The sequence below is a fragment of the Nicotiana sylvestris genome, chromosome 4 (genome assembly GCF_000393655.2).
Source record: "Nicotiana sylvestris chromosome 4, ASM39365v2, whole genome shotgun sequence".
Taxonomy (NCBI): Eukaryota; Viridiplantae; Streptophyta; class Magnoliopsida; order Solanales; family Solanaceae; genus Nicotiana; species Nicotiana sylvestris.
In genome coordinates, this window is record NC_091060.1 from 84,427,468 (window position 1) to 84,446,510 (window position 19,043).

The window sequence follows — 19,043 nt, forward strand, 5'->3', positions numbered from 1 at the left end:
AATAAAAATAAAGAAAATATTTAAAAATTACGATTATCAACCACGACCTTACGGGCTTAGCACCGTTGCACTTGACATGTCACTACGCCTTGGTCTCGAAGGCGGCATCCGTAAAAATACATAAAATCAAAAGAGGAATCCCGTAAAACGGATAAATGAACGTAAAGTTATGTCGTTTTAAGGCTTTACACTTTCACACCTAGAGCGGAAGGAGGAAGGGTAATAAGAAAATTTAGAGTGAAAGGAATGTCGGATGCGATCATACCAACATTAACGCACCGGATCCAATCAGAACTCCGAAGTCAAGCGTGCTTGGGCGAGAGTAGTACTAGGATGGGTGACCCCCTTGGAAGTCCTCGTGTTGCATCCATTTTTTTGGCAAAATTTGTATCCTACTTCTTTTAATATATCGACGGTAAAGCCAATAAATTCAAAATGACTTTAACGCATTGTAAACGATATTTTTTTTTACATGAATGATAAAAAAAAATTAAAGAGGATCGCCGGCCAAATACGATTTGATAATAAAAATAAAGAAAATATTTAAAAATTAAGATTATCAACCACGACCTTACGAGCTTAGCACCGTTGCACTTGACATGTCACTACGCCTTGGTCTCGAAGGCGGCATCCGTAAAAATACATAAAATCAAAAGAGGAATCGCGTAAAGCGGATAAATGAGCGTAAAGTTATGTCGTTTTAAGGCTTCACACTTTCACACCTAGAGCAGAAGGAGGAAGGGTAATAAGAAAATTTAGAGTGAAAGGAATGTCGGATGCGATCATACCAGCACTAACGCACCGGATCCAATCAGAACTCCGAAGTCAAGCGTGCTTGGGCGAGATTAGTACTAGGATGGATGACCCCCTTGGAAGTCCTCGTGTTGCAGCCATTTTTTTGGCAAAATTTGTATCCTACTTCTTTTAATATATCGACGGTAAAGCCAATAAATTCAAAATGACTTTTATGCATTGTAAACGATATTTTTTTACATGAATGATAAAAAAAAAATTAAAGAGGATCGCCGGCCAAATACGATTTGATAATAAATATAAAGAAAATATTTAAAAATTAAGATTATCAACCACGACCTTATGGGCTTAGCACCGTTGCACTTGACATGTCACTACGCCTTGGTCTCGAAGGCGGCATCCGTAAAAATACATAAAATCAAAAGAGGAATCGCGTAAAGCGGATAAATGAGCGTAAAGTTATGTCGTTTTAAGGCTTCACACTTTCGCACCTAGAGCGGAAGGAGGAAGGGTAATAAGAAAATTTAGAGTGCAAGGAATGTCGGATGCGATCATACCAGCACTAACGCACCGGATCCAATCAGAATTCCGAAGTCAAGCGTGCTTGGGCGAGAGTAGTACTAGGATGGATGACCCCCTTGGAAGTCCTCGTGTTGCATCCATTTTTTTGGCAAAATTTGTATCCTACTTCTTTTAATATATCGACGGTAAAGACAATAAATTCAAAATGACTTTTACGCATTGTAAACGATATTCTTTTTTACATGAATGATAAAAAAAAAATTAAAGAGGATCGCCGGCCAAATACGATTTGATAATAAAAATAAAGAAAATATTTAAAAATTACGATTATCAACCACGACCTTACGGGCTTATCACCGTTGAACTTGACATGTCACTACGCCTTGGTCTCGAAGGCGGCATCCGTAAAACTACATAAAATCAAAAGAGGAATCGCGTAAAACGGATAAATGAGCAAAAGGTTATGTCGTCTTAAGGCTTCACACTTTCGCACCTAGTGCGGAAGGAAGAAGGGTAATAAGAAAATTTAGAGTGCAAGGAATGTCGGATGCGATCATACCAGCACTAACGCATTGGATCCCATCAGAACTCCGAAGTTAAGAGTGCTTGGGCGAGAGTAGTACTAGGATGGGTGACCCCTTGGGAAGTCCTCGTGTTGCATCCCTTTTTTTGGCAAAATTTGTATCCTACTTCATTTAACATATCGACGGTAGAGCCAATAAATTCACAAATGACTTTTACGCATTGTAAACGATATTTTTTTTACATGAATGATAAAAAAAAATTAAAGAGGATCGTCGGCCAAATACGATTTGATAATAAAAATAAAGAAAATATTTAAAAATTACGATTATCAACCACGACCTTACGGGCTTAGCACTATTGCACTTGACATGTTACTACGCCTTGGTCTCGAAGGCGGCATACGGAAAAATACATAAAATCAAAAGAGTAATCGCGTAAAACGGATAAATGAGCGTAAAGTTATGTCGTTTTAAGGCTTCACACTTTCGCACCTAGAGCGGAAGGAGGAAGGGTAATAAGAAAATTTAGAGTGCAAGGAATGTCGGATGCGATCATACCAGCACTAACGCACCGGATCCCATCAGAACTCCGAATTTAAGCGTGCTTGGGCGAGAGTAGTACTAGGATTGGTGACCCCCTGGGAAGTCCTCGTGTTGCATCCCTTTTTTTTGGCAAAATTTTATCCTACTTCTTTTAATATATCGACGGTAGAGCCAATAAATTCACAAATGACTTTTACGCAGTGTAAACGATATTTTTATTTACATGAATGATAAAAAAAAAATTAAAGAGGATCGCCGGCAAAATAAGATTTGATAATAAAAATAAAGAAAATATTTAAATATTATGATTATCAACCACGACCTTACGGGCTTAGCACCGTTGCACTTGACATGTCACTACGCCTTGGTCTCGAAGGCGGCATCCGTAAAAATACATAAAATCAAAGGAGGAATCGCGTAAAACGGATAAATGAACGTAAAGTTATGTCGTTTTAAGGCTTCACACTTTCACACCTAGAGCGGAAGGAGGAAGGGTAATAGGAAAATATAGAGTGCAAGGAATGTCGGATGCGATCATACCAGCACTAACGCACCGAATCCCATCAGAACTCCGAAGTCAAGCGTGCTTGGGCGAGAGTAGTACTAGGATGGGTGACCCCTTGGAAGTCCTCGTGTTGCATCCCTTTTTTGGCAAAATTTGTATCCTACTTCTTTTAATATATCGACGTTAAAGCCAATAAATTCAAAAATTACTTTTACACATCGTAAACGATATTTTTTTTACATGAATGATAAAAAAAATTAAAGAGGATCGCCGGCCAAATACGATTTGATAATAAAAATAAAGAAAATATTTTAAAATTACGATTATCAACCATGACCTTACGGGCTTAGCACCGTTGCACTTGACATGTCACTACGCCTTGGTCTCGAAGGCGGCATATGGAAAATACATAAAATCAAAAGAGAAATCGCGTAAAACGGATAAATGAGCGTAAAGTTATGTCATTTTAAGGCATCACACTTTCGCACCTAGAGCGGAAGGAGGAAGGGTAATAGGACAATTTAGAGTGCAAGGAATGTCGGATGCGATCATACCAACACTAACGCACCGAATCCCATCAGAACTCCGAAGCTAAGCGTGCTCGGGTGAGAGTAGTACTAGGATGGGTGACCCCTTGGAAGTCCTCGTGTTGCATCCCTTTTTTGGCAAAATTTGTATCCTACTTCTTTTAATATATCGACGTTAAAGCCAATAAATTCAAAAATTACTTTTACACATCGTAAACGATATTTTTTTTACATGAATGATAAAAAAAATTAAAGAGGATCGCCGGCCAAATACGATTTGATAATAAAAATAAAGAAAATATTTTAAAATTACGATTATCAACCATGACCTTACGGGCTTAGCACCGTTGCACTTGACATGTCACTACGCCTTGGTCTCGAAGGCGGCATATGGAAAATACATAAAATCAAAAGAGAAATCGCGTAAAACGGATAAATGAGCGTAAAGTTATGTCATTTTAAGGCTTCACACTTTCGCACCTAGAGCGGAAGGAGGAAGGGTAATAAGAAAATTTAGAGTGCAAGGAATGTCGGATGCGATCATACCAGCAGTAACGCACCGGATCCCATCAGAACTCCGAAGTTAAGCGTGCTTGGGCGAGAGTAGTACTAGGATTGGTGACCCCCTGGGAAGTCCTCGTGTTGAATCTCTTTTTTTGGCAAAATTTGTATCCAACTTCTTTTAATATATCGACGGTAGAGCCAATAATTTCACAAATGACTTTTACACATTGTAAACGATACTTTTTTACATGAATATAAAACAAAATTTAAAGAGGATAATTATGGAAAAGATCAGAAAGGCCAAATATGATTTGATAAAGATATAAAGAAAATATTTAAAAAATTAAGATTATCAACCACGACCTTACGGGCTTAGCACCGTTGAACTTGACAGTTCACTACGCCTTGGCCACGAAGGCGGCATCCGTAAAACGTCGAGTTGCGACGTCGTCGTTCCATGCGGCCCAGTTTAATAGGCATGCGGGCCATCTATTTGGGATGTTATCGTCGAGCGCGGCTTGTTGTTATTGGTCAAAGCTTTTGCCCGGAAAAAATACATAAAATCAAAAGAGGAATCGCGTAAAACGGATAAATGAGTGTAAAGTTATGCCATTTTAAGGCTTCACACTTTTGCACCTAGAGCGGAAGGAGGAAAGGTAATAAGAAAATTTAGAGTGCAAGGAATGTCGGATGCGATCATACCAGCACTAACGCCCCGGATCCCATTAGAACTCCTAAGTTAAGCGTGTTTGGGCGAGAGTAGTACTAGGATAGGTGACCCCTTGGTAAGTCCTCGTGTTGCATCCCTTTTTTTTCGCAAAATTTGTATCCTACTTCTTTTAGTATATCGACAGTAGAGCCAATAAATTCACAAGTGACTTTTACGCTATGTAAACGATATTTTTTCACATGAATAATAAAAAAAAATTAAAGAGGACAATTATGGAAAAGATCAAAAAGGCCAAACACGATTTGATAATAAAAATAAATAAAATATTTTAAAATTACGATTATCAACCACGACCTTACGGGCTTAGCACCGTTGCACTTGACATGTCACTACGCCTTGGCCTCGAAGGCGGCATTCGTAAATCGTCGAGTTGCGATGTCGTCGTTCCATGCGGCCAGTTTAATAGGCATGGCGGGCCCTCTAATTGGATATTATAGCCGAGCGCGGCTTGTTGTTATTGGTCAACGCCTTTGCCCGCGAAAAATACATAAAATCAAATGAGTAATCGCGTAAAATGGATAAATGAGCATAAAGTGATGCCGTTTTAAGGCTTCACACTTTCACACCTATAGAGGAAGGAGGAAAGGTAATAAGAGAATTGAGATTGCAAGGAATGTCGGATGCGATCATACCAGCACTAACGTAACAGATCCCATCAGAACTCCGAAATGAAGCGTGCTTGGGCGAGAGTAGTACTAGGATGGGTGACCTTCTGGGAAGTCCTCGTGTTGCATCTCTTTTTATTTGGCAATATTTGAATCCTACTTCTATTAATATATCGGTGGTAGAGCCAATAAATTCACAAATGAATTTTACACATTGTAAACGACACATTTTTACATGAACAATAAAAAAAATTTAAAGAGGATAATTATGGAAAAGATCAAAAAGGCCAAATATGATTTGATAAAGAAATAAAGAAAATATTTCAAAAATTACGATTATCAACCACGGCCTTACGGGCTTAGCACCGTTGAACTAGACATGTCACTACGCCTTGACCTTGAAGGCGGCATCCGTAAAACGTCGAGTTGCGATGTCGTCGTTCAATGCCGCCCAGTTTAATAGGCACGCGGGCCCTCTAATTGCGATATTATCGCCGAGCACGGCTTGTCGTTATTGGTCAAAGCTTTTGCCCGCAAAAAATACATAAAATCAAAAGAGGAATTGCGTAAAACGGATAAATGTGAGTAAAGTTATGCCGTTTTAAGGCTTCACACTTTTGTACTTAGAGCGGAAGGAGGAAAGGTAATAGGAAAATTTAGAGTGCAAGGAATGTCGGATGCGATCATTCAGGCACTAACGCACCGGATCCCATCAGAACTCCTAAGTTAAGCGTGTTTGGGCGAGAGTAGTACTAACATAGGTGATCCCTTGGGAAGTCCTCGTGTTGCATCCCTTTTTCTCGCAAAATTTGTATCCTACTTCTTTTAGTATATCGGTGGTAGAGCCAATAAATTCACGAATGACGTTTACGCATTGTAAAAGATATTTCTTCACATGAATAATAAAAAAAATTTAAAGAGGACAATTATGGAAAAGATAAAAAAGGCCAAACATGATTTGATAATAAAAATAAAGAAAATATTTTAAAATTACGATTATCAACCACGACCTTACGGGCTTAGCACCGTTGCACTTGACATGTCACTTCGCCTTGGCCTCGAAGGCGGCATCTGTAAAACGTCGAGTTGTAATGTCGTCGTTCCATGCGGACCAGTTTAATAGGAATGGCGGGCCCTCTAATAGCAATATTATCGCCGAGCGCGGCTTTTTGTTATTGGTCAACGCTTTTGCCCGCGAAAAATACATAAAATCAAAAGAGTAATCGCTTAAAATGGATAAATGAGCATAAAGTGATGCCGTTTTAAGGCTTCACACTTTCGCACATAGAGCGGAAGGAGGAAAGGTAATAAGAGAATTTAGAGTGCAAGGAATATCGGATGCGATCATACCAGCACTAACGTAACGGATCCCATCAGAACTTTGAAATGAAGCGTGCTTGGGCGAGAATAGTACTAAGATGGGTGACCCCCTGGGAAGTCCTCGTGTTGCATCTCTTTTTTTGGAAAAATTTGTATACTACTTCTTTTAATATATCGGCGGTAGAGCCAACAAATTCACAAATGACTTTTACACATTGTAAACGATACTTTTTTACATGAATAATAATAAAAATTTAAAGAGGATAATTATGGAAAAGATCAAAAAGGCCAAATATGATTTGATAAAGAAATAAATAAAATATTTAAAAAATTACGATTATCAACCACGACCTTATGGTCTTAGCACCGTTGAACTTGACATGTCACTACACCTTGACCTTGAAGACGGCATCCTTAAACCGTCGAGTTGCGATGTCGTCATTCCATGCGGCCCAGTTTAATAGGCACACGGGCCCTCTAGTTGCGATATTATCGCCGAGCGCGGCTTGTTGTTATTTTCCAAAGCTTTTTCCCGCAAAAAGTACATAAAATCAAAAGAGGAATCGCGTAAAACGGATAAATGAGTGTAATGTTATGCCGTTTTAAGGCTTTACACTTTTGATCTGGAGCGGAAGGAGGAAAGGTAATAGGAAAATTTAGAGTGCAAGGAATGTCGGATGCGATCATACAGGCACTAACGTACCGGATCCCATCAGAACTCCTAAGTTAAGCGTGTTTGGGCGAGAGTAGTACTAGCATAGGTAATCCCTTGGGAAGTCCTCGTGCTGCATCTTTTATTTTTCGCAAAATTTCTATCCTACTTCTTTTAGTATATCAACGGTAGAGCCAATAAATTCACGAATGACTTTTACGGATTGTAAACAATATTTCTTCACTTGAATAATAAAAAAAAATTAAAGAGGACAATTATGGAAAAGATCAAAAAGGCCAAATACGATTTGATAATAAAAATAAAGAAAATATTTAAAAAATTACGATTATCAACCACGACCTTACGAGCTTAGCACCATTGAACTTGACATGTCACTACGCCTTGGCCTCGAAGGCAGCATCTGTAAAATGCCGAGTTGCGATGTCGTCGTTCCATGCGGCCTAGTTTAATAGGCATGCAGGCCCTCTAATTGCGATATTATCGCGAGCGCGGCTTGTTGTTATTGGTCAACGCTTTTGCCCGCGAAAAATACATAATATAAAAATAGTAATCGCGTAAAACGGACAAATGAGCGTAAAGTTATGCCATTTTAAGGAATCACAATTTCGCACCTAGAGCGGAAGGAGGAAAGGTAATAAGAGAATTTAGAGTGCAACCAATGTCGGATGCGATCATACCAGCACTAACGCATCGGATCCCTTCAAAACTCCGAAGTGAAGCATGCTTGGGCGAGAGTAGTGCTTGAATGGGTGACCCCCTGGGAAGTCCTCGTGTTGCATCCTTCTTTTTGGCAAAATTTGTATCCTACTTCTTTTAATATCTCGACGGTAGAGCCAATAAATTCACAAGTGACTTTTACGCTATGTAAACGATATTTTTTCACATGAATAATAAAAAAAATTAAAGAGGACAATTATGGAAAAGATCAAAAAGGCCAAACACGATTTGATAATAAAAATAAAGAAAATATTTTAAAATTACGATTATCAACCACGACCTTACGGGCTTAGCACCATTGCACTTGACATGTCACTACGCCTTGGCCTCGAAGGAGGCATCCGTAAAACGTCGAGTTGCGATGTCGTCGTTCCATGCGGCCCATTTTAATAGGCATGGCGGCCCTCTAATTTCGATATTATCGCCGAGCGCGGCTTGTTGTTATTGGTCAACGCCTTTGCCCGCGAAAAATACATAAAATCAAATGAGTAATCGCGTAAAATAGATAAATGAGCATAAAGTGATGCCGTTTTAAGGCTTCACAATTTCGCACCTAGAGCGGAAGGAGGAAAGGTAATAAGAGAATTGAGATTGCAAGGAATATCAGATGCGATCATACCAGCACTAACGTAACGGATCCCATCAGAACTCCGAAATGAAGCGTGCTTGGGCGAGAGTAGTACTAGGATGGGTGACCCCCTGGGAAGTCCTCAAGTTGCATCTCTTTTTTTGGCAAAATTTGTATCCTACTTCTTTTAATATATCGGCGGTAGAGCCAATAAATTCACAAATGACTTTTACACTATGTAAACGATACATTTTTACATGAATAATAAAAAAATTTAAAGAGGATAATTATGGAAAAGATCAAAAAGGCCAAATATGATTTGATAAAGAAATAAAGAAAATATTTAAAAAATTACGATTACCAACCACGACCTTATGGGCTTAGCACCGTTGAACTTGACATGTCACTACGCCTTGACCTTGAAGGCGGCATCCGTAAAACGTCGAGTTGCGATGTCGTCGTTCCATGCAGCCCAGTTTAATAGGCACGCGGGCCCTCTAATTGCGATATTATCGCCGAGCGCGGCTTGTTGTTATTGGTCAAACGTTTTGCCCGCAAAAAATACATAAAATCAAAAGAGGAATCGCGTAAAACGGATAAATGAGTGTAAAGTTATGCCGTTTTAAGGCTTCGCACTTTTGTACCTAGAGCGGCAGGAGAAAAGGTAATAGGAAAATTTAGAGTGCAAGGAATGTCGGATGCGATCATACAGGCACTAACGCACCGGATCCCATCAGAACTCCTAAGTTAAGTGGGTTTGGGTGAGAGTAGTACTAGCATAGGTGATCCCTTGGGAAGTCCTCGTGTTGCATCCTTTTTTTTTCGCAAAATTTGTATCCTACGTATTTTAGTATATCGACGGTAGAGCCAATAAATTCATGAATGACTTTTACGCATTGTAAACGATATTTCTTCACATGAATAATAAAAAAATTAAAGAGGACAATTAAGGAAAAGATCAAAAAGGCCAAATACGATTTGATAATAAAAACAAAGAAAATATTTTAAAATTACGATTATCAACCACGACCTTACGGGCTTAGCACCGTTGCACTTGACATGTCACTACGCCTTGGCCTCGAAGGCGGCATCCGTAAAACGTCGAGTTGAAATGTCGTCGTTCCATGCGGCCCAGTTTAATAGGCATGGCGGGCCCACTAATTGCGATATTATCGCCGAGCGCGGCTTGTTGTTATTGGTCAACGCTTTTGCCCGCGAAAAATACATAAAATCAATAGAGTAATCGCGTAAAATGGATAAATGAGCATAAAGTGATGCCGTTTTAAGGCTTCACACTTTCGCACCTAGAGCGGAAAGAGGAAAGGTAATAAGAGAATTTAGAGTGCAAGGAATGTCGGATGCGATCATACCAGCACTAATGTAACGGATCCCATCAGAACTCTGAAATGAAGCGTGCTTGGGCGAGAGTAGTACTGGGATGGGTGACCCCCTGGGAAGTCCTCGTGTTGCATCCCTTTTTTTGGCAAAATTTGTATCCTACTTCTTTTAATATATCGGCGGTAGAGCCAACAAATTCACAAATGACTTTTACACATTGTAAACGATACTTTTTTAAATGAATAATAAATTTTTTTTAAAGAGGATAATTATGGAAAAGATCAAAAAGGCCAAATATGATTTGATAAAGAAATAAAGAAAATTTTTAAAAAATTACGATTATCAACCACGACCTTACGGTCTTAGCACCATTGAACTTGACATGTCACTATGCCTTGGCCTCGAAGGCGGCATCCGTAAAACGTCGAGTTGCGATGTCGTCGTTCCGTGCAGCCCTGTTTAATAGGCATGGCGGACCCTCTAATTGCGATATTATCGCCTAGCGCGGCTTGTTGTTATTGGTCAACGCTTTTGCCCGCGAAAAATACATAAAATAAAAATAGTAATCGAGTAAAACGGATAAATGAGCGTAAAGTTATGCCGTTTTAAGGAATCACAATTTCGCACCTAGAGCGGAAGGAGGAAAGGTAATAAGAGAATTTAGAGTGCAACCAATGTCGGATGCGATCATACCAGCACTAACGCATCGGATCCATTCAAAACTCCGAAGTAAAGCATGCTTGGTCGAGAGTAGTACTAGGATGGGTGACCCCCTAGGAAGTCCTCGTGTTGCATCCCTCTTTTTGACAAAATTTGTATCCTACTTCTTTTAATATCTCGACGGTAGAGTTAATAAATTCAGAAATGATTTTTAAGCATTGTAAAAAATATTTTTTTACATGAATAATAAAAAAATTTAAAGAGGATAATTATGGAAAAGATCAAAAAGGAAAAATACGATTTGATAATAAAAATAAAGAAAATATTAAAAAATTACGATTATCAACCACGACCTTACGGGCTTAGCACCGTTGCACTTGACATGTCACTACGCCTTGGCCTCGAAGGCGGCATCCGTAAAACGTCGAGTTGTAATGTCGTCTTCCATGCGGCCCAGTTTAATAGGCATGGCGGGCCCTCTTATTGCGATATTATCGCCGAGCGCGGCTTGTTGTTATTGGTCAGCGCTTTTGCCCGTGAAAAATACATAAAATCAAAAGAGTAATCGCGTAAAATGGATAAATGAGCATAAAGTGATGCCGTTTTAAGGCTTCACACTTTCGCACCTAGAGCGGAAGGAGGAAAGGTAATAAGAGAATTTAGAGTGCAAGGAATGTCGGATGCGATCATACAAGCACTAACGTAATGGATCCCATCAGAACTCCGAAATGAAGCGTGCTTGGGCGATAGTAGTACTAGGATGGGTGACCCCCTGGGAAGTCCTCGTGTTGCATCCCTTTTTTTGGCAAAATTTGTATCCTACTTCCATTAATATATCGGCGGTAGAACCAACAAATTCACAAATGACTTTTACACATTGTAAACGATACTTTTTTACATGAATAATAAAAAAAATTTAAAGAGGATAATTATGAAAAAGATCGAAAAGGCCAAATATGATTTGATAAAGAAATAAAGAAAATTTTTAAAAAATTACGATTATCAACCACGACCTTACGGGCTTAGCACCATTGAACTTGACATGTCACTATGCCTTGGCCTCGAAGGCGGCATCCGTAAAACGTCGAGTTGTAATGTCATCGTTCTATGCGAACCAGTTTAATAGGCATGGCGGGACCTCTAATTGTGATATTATCGCCGAGCGCGGCTTGTTGTTATTGGTCAACGCTTTTGCCCGCGAAAAATACATAAAATAAAAATAGTAATCGCGTAAAACGGATAAATGAGCGTAAAGTTATGCCGTTTTAAGGAATCACAATTTCGCACCTAGAGCGGAAGGAGGAAAGGTAATAAGAGAATTTAGATTGCAACCATTGTCGGATGCGATCATACCAGCACTAACGCATCGGATCCCTTAAAAACTCCGAAGTAAAGCATGCTTGGGAGAGAGTAGTACTAGGATGGGTGACTCCCTGGTAAGTCCTCGTGTTGCATCCCTTTTTTTGGAAAAATATGTATCCTACTTCTTTTAATATATCGGCGGTAGAGTCAATAAATTCACAAATGACTTTTACACATTGTAAACGATACTTTTTTACATGAATAAAAAAAAATTTAAAGAGGATAATTATGGAAAAGATCAAAAAGGCCAAATATGATTTGATAAAGAAATAAAGAAAATATTTAAAAAATTACGATTATCAACCACGACCTTACGGGCTTAGCACCGTTGAACTTGACATGTCACTACGCCTTGGCCTCGAAGGCGGCATCCGTAAAACGTCGAGTTGCAATGTCGTCGTTCCATGCGGCCCAGTTTAGTAGGCATGCGGGCCCTCTAATTACGATATTATCGCCGAGGGCGGCTTGTTGTTATTGTTCAACGCTTTTGCCCGAAAAAATTACAGAAAATCAAAAGAGTAATCGCGTAAAAGGGATAAATGAGCATAAAGTGATGTCGTTTTAAGGCTTCACACTTTCGCACCTAGAGCGGAAAAAGGAAAGGTAATAAGAGAATTTAGAGTGCAAGGATTGTCGGATGCGATCATACCAGCACTAACGTAACGGATCCCATAAGAACTCCGAAATGAAGCGTGCTTGGGCGAGAGTAGTACTAGGATGGGTGACCCCTTGGGAAGTCCTCGTGTTGCATTTCTTTTTTGGGCAAAATTTGTATACTACTTCTTTTAATATATCGGCGGTAGAGCAAACAAATTCACAAATGACTTTTACACATTGTAAACGATACTTTTTTACATGAATAATAAAATTTTTTTAAAGAGGATGATTATGGAAAAGATCAAAAAGGACAAATATGATTTGATAAAGAAATAAAGAAAATATTTAAAAAATTACGATTATCAACTACGACCTTACGAGCTTAGCACCATTGAACTTGACATGTCACTACGCCTTGGCCTCGAAGGCAGCATCCGTAAAATGCCGAGTTGCGATGTCGTCATTCCATGCGGCCTAGTTTAATAGGCATGCAGGCCCTCTAATTGCGATATTATCGCCGAGCGCGGCTTGTTGTTATTGGTCAACGCTTTTGCCCGCGAAAAATACATAATATAAAAATAGTAATCGCGTAAAACGGACAAATGAGCGTAAAGTTATGCCATTTTAAGGAATCACAATTTCGCACCTAGAGCGGAAGGAGGAAATGTAATAAGAGAATTTAGAGTGCTACCAATGTCGGATGCGATCATACCAGCACTAACGCATTGGATCCCTTCAAAACTCCGAAGTGAAGCATGCTTGGGCGAGAGTAGTGCTTGGATGGGTGACCCCCTGGGAAGTCCTCGTGTTGCATCCCTCTTTTTGGCAAAATTTGTATCCTACTTCTTTTAATATCTCGACGGTAGAGCCAATAAATTCACAAGTGACTTTTACGCTATGTAAACGATATTTTTTCACATGAATAATAAAAAAAATTAAAGAGGACAATTATGGAAAAGATCAAAAAGGCCAAACACGATTTGATAATAAAAATAAAGAAAATATTTTAAAATTACGATTATCAACCACGACCTTACGGGCTTAGCACCATTGCACTTGACATGTCACTACGCCTTGGCCTCGAAGGCGGCATCCGTAAAACGTCGAGTTGTGATGTCGTCGTTCCATGCGGCCCATTTTAATAGGCATGGCGGCCCTCTAATTTCGATATTATCGCCGAGCGCGGCTTGTTGTTATTGGTCAACGCCTTTGACCGCGAAAAATACATAAAATCAAATGAGTAATCGCGTAAAATGGATAAATGAGCATAAAGTGATGCCGTTTTAAGGCTTCACAATTTCGCACCTAGAGCGGAAGGAGGAAAGGTAATAAGAGAATTGAGATTGCAAGGAATATCTGATGCGATCATACCAGCACTAACGTAACGGATCCCATCAGAACTCCGAAATGAAGCGTGCTTGGGCGAGAGTAGTACTAGGATGGGTGACCCCCTGGGAAGTCCTCAAGTTGCATCTCTTTGTTTGGCAAAATTTGTATCCTACTTCTTTTAATATATCGGCGGTAGAGCCAATAAATTCACAAATGAATTTTACACTATGTAAACGATACATTTTTACATGAATAATAAAAAAATTTAAAGAGGATAATTATGGAAAAGATCAAAAAGGCCAAATATGATTTGATAAAGAAATAAAGAAAATATTTAAAAAATTACGATTACCAACCACGACCTTATGGGCTTAGCACCGTTGAACTTGACATGTCACTACGCCTTGACCTTGAAGGCGGCATCCGTAAAACGTCGAGTTGCGATGTCGTCGTTCCATGCAGCCCAGTTTAATAGGCACGCGTGCCCTCTAATTGCGATATTATCGCCGAGCGCGGCTTGTTGTTATTGGTCAAACGTTTTGCCCGCAAAAAATACATAAAATCAAAAGAGGAATCGCGTAAAACGGATAAATGAGTGTAAAGTTATGCCGTTTTAAGGCTTCGTACTTTTGTACCTAGAGCGGCAGGAGAAAAGGTAATAGGAAAATTTAGAGTGCAAGGAATGTCGGATGCGATCATACATGCACTAACGCACCGGATCCCATCAGAACTCCTAAGTTAAGTGGGTTTGGGCGAGAGTAGTACTAGCATAGGTGATCCCTTGGGAAGTCCTCGTGTTGCATCCTTTTTTTTCGCAAAATTTGTATCCTACGTATTTTAGTATATCGACGGTAGAGCCAATAAATTCACGAATGAATTTTACGCATTGTAAACGATATTTCTTCACATGAATAATAAAAAAAATTAAAGAGGACAATTATGGAAAAGATCAAAAAGGCCAAATACGATTTGATAATAAAAATAAAGAAAATATTTTAAAATTACGATTATCAACCACGACCTTACGGGCTTAGCACCGTTGCACTTGACATGTCACTACGCCTTGGCCTCGAAGGCGGCATCCGTAAAACGTCGAGTTGAAATGTCGTCGTTCCATGCGGCCCAGTTTTATAGGCATGGCGGGCCCACTAATTGCGATATTATCGCCGAGCGCGGCTTGTTGTTATTGGTCAACGCTTTTGCCCGCGAAAAATACATAAAATCAATAGAGTAATCGCGTAAAATGGATAACTGAGCATAAAGTGATGCCGTTTAAAGGCTTCACACTTTCGCACCTAGAGCGGAAAGAGGAAAGGTAATAAGAGAATTTAGAGTGCAAGGAATGTCGGATGCGATCATACCAGCACTAATGTAATGGATCCCATCAGAACTCTGAAATGAAGCGTGCTTGGGCGAGAGTAGTACTGGGATGGGTGACCCCCTGGGAAGTCCTCGTGTTGCATCCCTTTTTTTGGCAAAATTTGTATCCTACTTCTTTTAATATATCGGCGGTAGAGCCAACAAATTCACAAATGACTTTTACACATTGTAAACGATACTTTTTTAAATGAATAATAATTTTTTTTTAAAGAGGATAATTATGGAAAAGATCGAAAAGGCCAAATATGATTTGATAAAGAAATAAAGAAAATTTTTAAAAAATTACGATTATCAACCACGACCTTACGGGCTTAGCACCATTGAACTTGACATGTCACTATGCCTTGGCCTCGAAGGCGGCATCCCTAAAACGTCGAGTTGCGATGTCGTCGTTCCATGCAGCCCAGTTTAATAGGCATGGCGGACCCTCTAATTGCGATATTATCGCCGAGCGCGGCTTGTTGTTATTGGTCAACGCTTTTGCCCGCGAAAAATACATAAAATAATAATAGTAATCACGTAAAACGGATAAATGAGCGTAAAGTTATGCTGTTTTAAGGAATCACAATTTCGCACCTAGAGCGGAAGGAGGAAAGGTAATAAGAGAATTTAGAGTGCAACCAATGTCGGATGCGCTCATACCAGCACTAACGCATCGGATCCATTCAAAACTCCGAAGTAAAGCATGCTTGGTCGAGAGTAGTACTAGGATGGGTGACCCCCTAGGAAGTCCTCGTGTTGCATCCCTCTTTTTGACAAAATTTGTATCCTACTTCTTTTAATATCTCGACGGTAGAGTTAATAAATTCAGAAATGATTTTTAAGCATTATAAAAAATATTTTTTTACATGAATAATAAACAAATTTAAAGAGGATAATTATGGAAAAGATCAAAAAGGAAAAATACGATTTGATAATAAAAATAAAGAAAATATTAAAAAATTACGATTATCAACCACGACCTTACGGGCTTAGCACCGTTGCACTTGACATGTCACTACGCCTTGGCCTCGAAGGCGGCATCCGTAAAACGTCGAGTTGTAATGTCGTCTTCCATGCGGCCCAGTTTAATAGGCATGGCGGGCCCTCTAATTGCGATATTATCGCCGAGCGCGGGTTGTTGTTATTGGTCAGCGCTTTTGCCCGTGAAAAATACATAAAATCAAAAGAGTAATCGCGTAAAATGGATAAATGAGCATAAAGTGATGCCGTTTTAAGGCTTCACACTTTCGCACCTAGAGCGGAAGGAGGAAAGGTAATAAGAGAATTTAGAGTGCAAGGAATGTCGGATGCGATCATACAAGCACTAACGTAACGGATCCCATCAGAACTCCGAAATGAAGCGTGCTTGGGCGATAGTAGTACTAGGATGGGTGACCCCCTGGGAAGTCCTCGTGTTGCATCCCTTTTTTTGGCAAAATTTGTATCTTACTTCCTTTAATATATCGGCGGTAGAGCCAACAAATTCACAAATGACTTTTACACATTGTAAACGATACTTTTTTACATGAATAATAAAAAAAATTTAAAGAGGATAATTATAGAAAAAATCGAAAAGGCCAAATATGATTTGATAAAGAAATAAAGAAAGTTTTTAAAAAATTACGATTATCAACCACGACCTTACGGGCTTAGCACCATTGAACTTGACATGTCACTATGCCTTGGCCTCGAAGGCGGCATCCATAAAACGTCGAGTTGTAATGTCGTCGTTCTATGCGAACCAGTTTAATAGGCATGGCGGGCCCTCTAATTGTGATATTATCGCCGAGCGCGGCTTGTTGTTATTGGTCAACGCTTTTCCCCGCGAAAAATACATAAAATAAAAATAGTAATCGCGTAAAACGGATAAATGAGCGTAAAGTTATGCCGTTTTAAGGAATCACAATTTTTGCACCTAGAGCGGATGGAGGAAAGGTAATAGGAAAATTTAGAGTGCAAGGAATGTCGGATACGATCATACAGGCACTAACGCACCGGATCCCATCAGAACTCCTAAGTTAAGCGTGTTTGGGCGAGAGTAGTACTAGCATAGGTGATCCCTTGGGAAGTCCTTGTGTTGCATCCCTTTTTCTCGCAAAATTTGTATCCTACTTCTTTTAGTATATCGGTGGTAGAGCCAATAAATTCACGAATGACTTTTACGCATTGTAAAAGATATTTCTTCACATGAATAATAAAAAAAATTTAAAGAGGACAATTATGGAAAAGATAAAAAAGGCCAAACATGATTTGATAATAAAAATAAAGAAAATATTTTAAAATTACGATTATCAACCACGACCTTACGGCCTTAGCACCGTTGCACTTGACATGTCACTACGCCTTGGCCTCAAAGGCGGCATCCGTAAAACGTCAAGTTGTAATGTCGTCGTTCCATGAGGACCAGTTTAATAGGAATGGCGGGCCGTCTAATTGCAATATTATCGCCGAGCGCGGCTTGTTGTTATTGGTCAGCGCTTTTGCCCGTGAAAAATACATAAAATCAAAAGTGTAATCGCGTAAAATGGATAAATGAGCATAAAGTGATGCCGTTTTAAGGCTTCACACTTTCGCACCTAGAGCGGAAGGAGGAAAGGTAATAAGAGAATTTAGAGTGCAAGGAATGTCGGATGCGATCATACAAGCACTAACGTAACGGATCCCATCAGAACTTCGAAATGAAGCGTGCTTGGGCGATAGTAGTACTAAGATGGGTGACCCCCTGAGAAGTCCTCGTGTTGCATCCCTTTTTTTGGCAAAATTTGTATCCTACTTCCTTTAATATATCGGCGGTAGAGCCAACAAATTCACAAATGACTTTTACACATTGTAAACGATACTTTTTTACATGAATAATAAAAAAATATTAAAGAGGATAATTATGGAAAAAATCGAAAAGGCCAAATATGATTTGATAAAGAAATAAAGAAAATTTTTAAAAAATTACGATTATCAACCACGACCTTACGGGCTTAGCACCATTGAACTTGACATGTCACTATGCCTTGGCCTTGAAGGCGGCATTCGTAAAATGTCGAGTTGCGATGTCGTCGTTCCATGCAGCCCAGTTTAATAGGCATGGCGGACCCTCTAATTGCGATATTATCTCCGAGCGCGGCTTGTTGTTATTGGTCAACGCTTTTGCCCGCGAAAAATACATAAAATAAAAATAGTAATCGCGTAAAACGGATAAATGAGCGTAAAGTTATGCTGTTTTAAGGAATCACAATTTCGCACCTAGAGCGGAAGGAGGAAAGGTAATAAGAGAATTTAGAGTGCAACCAATGTCGGATGCGATCATACCAGCACTAACGCATCAGATCCCTTCAAAACTCCGAAGTAAAGCATGCTTGGGCGAGAGTAGTACTAGGATGGGTGACCCCCTAGGAAGTCCTCGTGTTGCATCCCTCTTTTTGACAAAATTTGTATCCTACTTCTTTTAATATCTCGATGGTAGAGTTAATAAATTTAGAAATGATTTTTAAGCATTGTAAAAAAATTTTTTTTACATGAATAATAAACAAATTTAAAGAGGATAATTATGGAAAAGATCAAAAAGGAAAAATACGATTTGATAATAAAAATAAAGAAAATATTAAAAAATTACGATTATCAACCACGACCTTACGGGCTTAGCACCGTTGCAATTGACATGTCACTACGCCTTGGCCTCGAAGGCGGAATCCGTAAAACGTCGAGTTGTAATGTCGTCTTCCATGCGGCCCAATTTAATAGGCATGGCGGGCCCTCTAATTGCGATATTATCGCCGAGCGCGGGTTGTTGTTATTGGTCAGCGCTTTTGCCCGTGAAAAATACATAAAATAAAAAGAGTAATCGCGTAAAATGGATAAATGAGCATAAAGTGATGCCGTTTTAAGGCTTCACACTTTCGCACCTAGAGCG

General features: G+C 39.4%; 24 non-coding genes and 6 pseudogenes across 24 annotated transcripts; all 30 read left to right on the top strand.

The window, feature by feature from the left end:
• Positions 1-251: 251 nt before the first annotated feature.
• LOC138890755 (5S ribosomal RNA) lies at positions 252-370 on the top strand. The gene has a single exon (XR_011407157.1). It is a non-coding gene; the product is annotated as a 5S ribosomal RNA (ribosomal RNA).
• Positions 371-774: 404 nt separating this feature from the next.
• Positions 775-893, top strand: LOC138890761 (5S ribosomal RNA). The gene has a single exon (XR_011407163.1). It is a non-coding gene; the product is annotated as a 5S ribosomal RNA (ribosomal RNA).
• A 403-nt stretch (positions 894-1,296) lies between these two features.
• On the top strand, positions 1,297-1,415 carry LOC138890754 (5S ribosomal RNA). The gene has a single exon (XR_011407156.1). It is a non-coding gene; the product is annotated as a 5S ribosomal RNA (ribosomal RNA).
• A 405-nt stretch (positions 1,416-1,820) lies between these two features.
• LOC138890689 (5S ribosomal RNA) lies at positions 1,821-1,939 on the top strand. The gene has a single exon (XR_011407091.1). It is a non-coding gene; the product is annotated as a 5S ribosomal RNA (ribosomal RNA).
• A 404-nt stretch (positions 1,940-2,343) lies between these two features.
• Positions 2,344-2,462, top strand: LOC138890714 (5S ribosomal RNA). The gene has a single exon (XR_011407117.1). It is a non-coding gene; the product is annotated as a 5S ribosomal RNA (ribosomal RNA).
• A 406-nt stretch (positions 2,463-2,868) lies between these two features.
• LOC138890741 (5S ribosomal RNA) lies at positions 2,869-2,986 on the top strand. The gene has a single exon (XR_011407143.1). It is a non-coding gene; the product is annotated as a 5S ribosomal RNA (ribosomal RNA).
• Positions 2,987-3,387: 401 nt separating this feature from the next.
• On the top strand, positions 3,388-3,505 carry LOC138890792 (5S ribosomal RNA). The gene has a single exon (XR_011407194.1). It is a non-coding gene; the product is annotated as a 5S ribosomal RNA (ribosomal RNA).
• Positions 3,506-3,906: 401 nt separating this feature from the next.
• On the top strand, positions 3,907-4,025 carry LOC138890766 (5S ribosomal RNA). Its single transcript, XR_011407168.1, has one exon. It is a non-coding gene; the product is annotated as a 5S ribosomal RNA (ribosomal RNA).
• A 541-nt stretch (positions 4,026-4,566) lies between these two features.
• Positions 4,567-4,685, top strand: LOC138890793 (5S ribosomal RNA). The gene has a single exon (XR_011407195.1). It is a non-coding gene; the product is annotated as a 5S ribosomal RNA (ribosomal RNA).
• Positions 4,686-5,226: 541 nt separating this feature from the next.
• On the top strand, positions 5,227-5,345 carry LOC138890737 (5S ribosomal RNA). Its single transcript, XR_011407139.1, has one exon. It is a non-coding gene; the product is annotated as a 5S ribosomal RNA (ribosomal RNA).
• A 543-nt stretch (positions 5,346-5,888) lies between these two features.
• Positions 5,889-6,007, top strand: LOC138890829 (5S ribosomal RNA). Its single transcript, XR_011407232.1, has one exon. It is a non-coding gene; the product is annotated as a 5S ribosomal RNA (ribosomal RNA).
• A 542-nt stretch (positions 6,008-6,549) lies between these two features.
• LOC138890765 (5S ribosomal RNA) lies at positions 6,550-6,668 on the top strand. Its single transcript, XR_011407167.1, has one exon. It is a non-coding gene; the product is annotated as a 5S ribosomal RNA (ribosomal RNA).
• Positions 6,669-7,208: 540 nt separating this feature from the next.
• Positions 7,209-7,327, top strand: LOC138890856 (5S ribosomal RNA; annotated as a pseudogene).
• A 542-nt stretch (positions 7,328-7,869) lies between these two features.
• LOC138890812 (5S ribosomal RNA) lies at positions 7,870-7,988 on the top strand. The gene has a single exon (XR_011407215.1). It is a non-coding gene; the product is annotated as a 5S ribosomal RNA (ribosomal RNA).
• Positions 7,989-8,528: 540 nt separating this feature from the next.
• On the top strand, positions 8,529-8,647 carry LOC138890749 (5S ribosomal RNA). The gene has a single exon (XR_011407151.1). It is a non-coding gene; the product is annotated as a 5S ribosomal RNA (ribosomal RNA).
• A 540-nt stretch (positions 8,648-9,187) lies between these two features.
• LOC138890855 (5S ribosomal RNA) lies at positions 9,188-9,306 on the top strand (annotated as a pseudogene).
• Positions 9,307-9,847: 541 nt separating this feature from the next.
• On the top strand, positions 9,848-9,966 carry LOC138890711 (5S ribosomal RNA). Its single transcript, XR_011407114.1, has one exon. It is a non-coding gene; the product is annotated as a 5S ribosomal RNA (ribosomal RNA).
• Positions 9,967-10,508: 542 nt separating this feature from the next.
• Positions 10,509-10,627, top strand: LOC138890828 (5S ribosomal RNA). Its single transcript, XR_011407231.1, has one exon. It is a non-coding gene; the product is annotated as a 5S ribosomal RNA (ribosomal RNA).
• A 540-nt stretch (positions 10,628-11,167) lies between these two features.
• Positions 11,168-11,286, top strand: LOC138890789 (5S ribosomal RNA). The gene has a single exon (XR_011407191.1). It is a non-coding gene; the product is annotated as a 5S ribosomal RNA (ribosomal RNA).
• Positions 11,287-11,828: 542 nt separating this feature from the next.
• Positions 11,829-11,947, top strand: LOC138890857 (5S ribosomal RNA; annotated as a pseudogene).
• A 539-nt stretch (positions 11,948-12,486) lies between these two features.
• LOC138890735 (5S ribosomal RNA) lies at positions 12,487-12,605 on the top strand. Its single transcript, XR_011407137.1, has one exon. It is a non-coding gene; the product is annotated as a 5S ribosomal RNA (ribosomal RNA).
• A 541-nt stretch (positions 12,606-13,146) lies between these two features.
• LOC138890811 (5S ribosomal RNA) lies at positions 13,147-13,265 on the top strand. Its single transcript, XR_011407214.1, has one exon. It is a non-coding gene; the product is annotated as a 5S ribosomal RNA (ribosomal RNA).
• Positions 13,266-13,805: 540 nt separating this feature from the next.
• On the top strand, positions 13,806-13,924 carry LOC138890767 (5S ribosomal RNA). Its single transcript, XR_011407169.1, has one exon. It is a non-coding gene; the product is annotated as a 5S ribosomal RNA (ribosomal RNA).
• A 540-nt stretch (positions 13,925-14,464) lies between these two features.
• LOC138890846 (5S ribosomal RNA) lies at positions 14,465-14,583 on the top strand (annotated as a pseudogene).
• Positions 14,584-15,124: 541 nt separating this feature from the next.
• Positions 15,125-15,243, top strand: LOC138890728 (5S ribosomal RNA). The gene has a single exon (XR_011407130.1). It is a non-coding gene; the product is annotated as a 5S ribosomal RNA (ribosomal RNA).
• A 542-nt stretch (positions 15,244-15,785) lies between these two features.
• On the top strand, positions 15,786-15,904 carry LOC138890841 (5S ribosomal RNA; annotated as a pseudogene).
• Positions 15,905-16,444: 540 nt separating this feature from the next.
• On the top strand, positions 16,445-16,563 carry LOC138890770 (5S ribosomal RNA). Its single transcript, XR_011407172.1, has one exon. It is a non-coding gene; the product is annotated as a 5S ribosomal RNA (ribosomal RNA).
• Positions 16,564-17,106: 543 nt separating this feature from the next.
• LOC138890847 (5S ribosomal RNA) lies at positions 17,107-17,225 on the top strand (annotated as a pseudogene).
• A 542-nt stretch (positions 17,226-17,767) lies between these two features.
• On the top strand, positions 17,768-17,886 carry LOC138890813 (5S ribosomal RNA). The gene has a single exon (XR_011407216.1). It is a non-coding gene; the product is annotated as a 5S ribosomal RNA (ribosomal RNA).
• A 542-nt stretch (positions 17,887-18,428) lies between these two features.
• Positions 18,429-18,547, top strand: LOC138890803 (5S ribosomal RNA). Its single transcript, XR_011407205.1, has one exon. It is a non-coding gene; the product is annotated as a 5S ribosomal RNA (ribosomal RNA).
• The last annotated feature ends 496 nt before the right edge of the window (positions 18,548-19,043 follow it).